The sequence below is a fragment of the Homalodisca vitripennis genome, chromosome 6 (genome assembly GCF_021130785.1).
Source record: "Homalodisca vitripennis isolate AUS2020 chromosome 6, UT_GWSS_2.1, whole genome shotgun sequence".
Lineage (NCBI taxonomy): Eukaryota > Metazoa > Arthropoda > Insecta > Hemiptera > Cicadellidae > Homalodisca > Homalodisca vitripennis.
In genome coordinates, this window is record NC_060212.1 from 72795505 (window position 1) to 72799801 (window position 4297).

Genomic DNA, 4297 nt, shown 5'->3' on the forward strand with positions numbered 1-4297 from the left:
TAGAATCTACCTAAATAGTGCTGGCTCATTACCATTTAAATGTGAACAAAAAGTAGAAGTAGATAGACTATGTGTTTTATGTAACCGTGATTCCGCTAAAACACCTGAAGGTAAGAAAGCGTGTAAGGAGTTAGTGATGTTTAAAAAGACGTGTAAACTAATTTTATAGTATTATTTCTAACTATCAAGTAAAACATTTATAAGTGAGCTCAATTACTTATTCCCCCTCACACTGCTGGTCAATAACAGTATAACGACAGACGCAAAGGTCGTGCTGCCATAACATCTCATTTGGGCTATGGAGTACTTGATAGTTTTCGACTTCGGTTAGGGGTACAGTAGATGTGTTGTTTGAGGCTTTTAATCTAACTGTTACGTACAGCCGTTCTGAAATCTTTAATGTAGGTGTATAGATAACTTCGCACATAACCTTTAGTAAGTTCCCCAGGAGGTTTCACTTCTGACTGGTTTATACCATATAGTTGAACTAATACTTGGTACAGTAAAACTGATGTATTACTTAAATCTAAAAAACCTATGGATGTGTCACATCACTAACGCTAATGTTGAGATATTGGTATGCAAGGGGTTGGGGTTAAGTGGTAGAGAGGACTTCATAGTCCTAACTTCGCCTCTAATAAAGACATTTTTAATTTCATTTCAAGATCAGATCGATAGTCTGGAGGATTACCTTTCCAGTTGTTAAGGTTCACTAAGTTTTAAAGGCAGAACACTTACCCGCTTTGCCTGAAGAGGCTGATACAGATGTGGCCCCTCCTTCTTCCAAGGTGACACGATTGATATATATATATATATATATATATATATATATATATATATATATATATATATATATATATATATATATCCCACTACCCCTACCCACTAACCACTAACCCTGCTTACGGATCTCGAAAGGAAGCGGTCTTTACCCCCAACAGTACGTATTCCTGTAACTCCGGAAGAAAGAGGAATGCCCTTTTTAAGGCTAAGTGCAATGAGAAGGTTCTCAGCTTTTCTGGTCCTAAGGAAAAAACATTTCAGTAAAAATATTAGGGTTGTTGCTGCCACGCAAGTCACATTATAGTTTTACTCACGGCATGTTTATTGAACTTAAGTAAATTTGTCCATATTGGCTTTTCTTGTAATCTTAATATTGTTTCGTGTTATAATTGCAGAACTATCGTGAGCAGTGTTGTCGGGATGATTTGGAAAGTAAAGTAAAATATTAGAACTTTAAAGTAAGTGAGATCAGTAGGGTGGCTTTCAAATATTAACAGTAAAGTTTATAAGTTCTTACCTATGAATAGTTGAATTTCTTGTTTGTGTCTAACCAAGTAGATGGCATTCTTTTCGAATATTCTGAGAAACTGATATTTCCATTTAGAAAAGACTTTTAATAGGTTTATAAGAGTACCGACCTGTTGCGCTTGTTGAGTTAGAAGTGTTTCAAACTTATTAAAAACAGAATGAATAGACGAAGATGTGTAACAAATTGACTACTCACTATCTGAGGTAGAATTTATTCCATTTTTCGTTTCCTGAGCGTAAGACACTAAATTTATGGACGTGGAAAAGTTCTGCATTTTACATTGTTATAAACAGTACAGCCTATATGGTTTATTGGATTGTCTCCATCGTACAGTACACATTTGGAAGAAGTATATATGTACTCTCCAATTGAAGCATTAGTTTTATGATTGGAACCACATTTGGCACACCGGAAGGGATGCAGGCTATCAAGAATGTCAGAGATCCACCGCTTCAACATCCATCGCAGAGGATAGACCTGGAATGAAACCAAATTCTCGGTGTACAAGACGTTATTTTCCTTGAGGTGTTTGAGGATCTGACTTTTTATACTTGTTTTCACTACTTTGGAGATTACTGAAACCATAGATACTGGACGACAATTGCTGAAGCAATCTCTGTTACCCTTTTTGTAAAGTGGAATCACCTGCGACATTTTGAGTCACTCTGAAAACATGATTGCTGAAAAATCACGTTTACGAGATAGGAGAGAGGCTCGACAATAGTGTCCACCAATGATATACCGAAATTATCTTCACTTTTGGTGACTTTAATCCTTTCAGTATGTTGCTACTCTCAGGAACAATAACATCAGCCCAACGAAACTACTCGAAAACCGGCCTGAAGGTCCCAAGGAAAGTAAAATAATCACGATTGGATGGAACAGCTGAAATATTGTTCAAATTATTTCCAAAATCTGACTGCCACCTGTTAAATGCATCATCTGAAAAAGTGGTAAGGTATCATATTTTTTGAACGTCATACCCGAATCTGACCTAATGACCTTCCAGGTAGATGAAGATTTATTCTTAGACTTTGAAAAAAAATTGTTCATTATATTTTATCTTTGCCTTTACAATGCTAACTCTGTAATCTTTCTTGTGATTAATATAAAAAGGTGTTAACATCTCAGTGTTCTGATATTGAGGAACTTTTAACATGTTTCTTGTCAACATTACAATGTGCGTCTAGTTTGTAATACATCATTAAACCAACTAGAACAGTTTCTATTTTTTTACTTTATTTAAAGAAACCTTTTTATTTACCCTAGGTTAATAAAGATTGTATTTTTCAAATAGAACAGACAGAAAACTATTTAAATGCGTTGTTAACATCTTTTTGATATACATATTTATCCAGTTAAATATAAATAAGTTATATGCAAGCAAAGATAGATTATCAGGGTCCAATGTGACACCTCTTTAAATTCAGAAATAGCAGGCTTATTGGGCAAAAACTTAAAACAGAGAATCTGTCATATAACATAACATATATAATATAGAACAGAGAATTATATATAGTATCGTTCCAAAGTGAAAGGTTATATTCATTTTGAGGAATGGTTGTTGCGACATTGTCTAGACAGCTTCTCTTTCTAGTGACAAACTTATATGAACAAAGGTCATATGACTTTGAAATATTTAGAAACGTTTGTGTATCAAAATAATTATTTACAACGTTTATGTTAAAGTTACCACCTAGAATTATTTTACTTGTAGGTTTCTTGTTTGATATGAAACATAATAGGCTATCTAGAGCAATAAAAAAATCTATTAACATCAGAACCTGGAAATCTGTATAAAGACACAACAGTTACGGTACATCAATATTTTTTTTTTTTGCTCTTATTGTACAATTAATAAATAATAATAATGATACAAGCTATAAAACAAGCTATATGCAAGTAGCATCAAGAATATGGACCTGCACACACGCGGAAATATCAATTTTAGCAAAATTTAAGTTTTGACTGACCAAGATAGAGAAATCACAAGTAATTATTAAATTTTGACCACAGGATTCAATTTCCGCGCACTCTTGTGTCGTTGTACCTTTCCTGCCTCACCGGAACTTTCATTATTTAAACTCTGATATGAGACCTAACTCAATGAACAAAAATGTGAATGTATCACGTGGTAAGATATCTTGAGAAAGATCGTCTGTAGGCTTTAAATTTCGCATGGAATTTCATTTCTTTGTAGACAAAAAAGAGTTATATGATAATGTGCTTCCAACCATGGAATTTGGCAGAGCGACATTGAACCTGTCACTCAGTAAGAAATATAATTTATCTTTTTATGCCGGGGCGAGGTAAAAATTTCTCTTTAGATAATAGTCTGTTCGTTTTTCTGTTCACAGGACATCTCTATAATTAAATGATTTATAATTCGAAATTGTTCATGCAATCTCAGCGATGCCTGTTACACGACACATGGTGTAGTTTACCTTGTGATTATCAAGGACTAAGATAGAAGAATTAAATAAATTAAAGATATGATTAAATTAAAAAGCAAAATAATTATAAATTTAGTCATTAAACTCATAGCATTATAGTATTCTCCTAAACAATGATGTTGAATTGAAAAAGAAACTAACGTAACAAAACATTCTGGTATTTATTAAAAAAATAAACAAATTCTGAATTACAACTTATTGTTTTAATAAGTAAGGGAATTTAGTTTGCCGAGTTTCTTGAGTCAAATAGATAGTATCCATCCCATGATCATACATCAGACATATAGTTTACATTAAAAACAAAATGTCTTTGACCAAATGACCGTAATAAATCCATCTAAGGACATTAAAATATTGCGTTAGTAGTGCGTTATAATTAGTAAATTATTTATTCGTATTATGCTATATACATTTGTTGTAGGTATACGTATTGGATAATGCAATAAGACGTTACAATAATTTAGTGAAGTCTTAGTCTGTTGGCAGTGTTGATAACATCTGATTAGCATTAGCGGGAACGGCTTTACAAAAT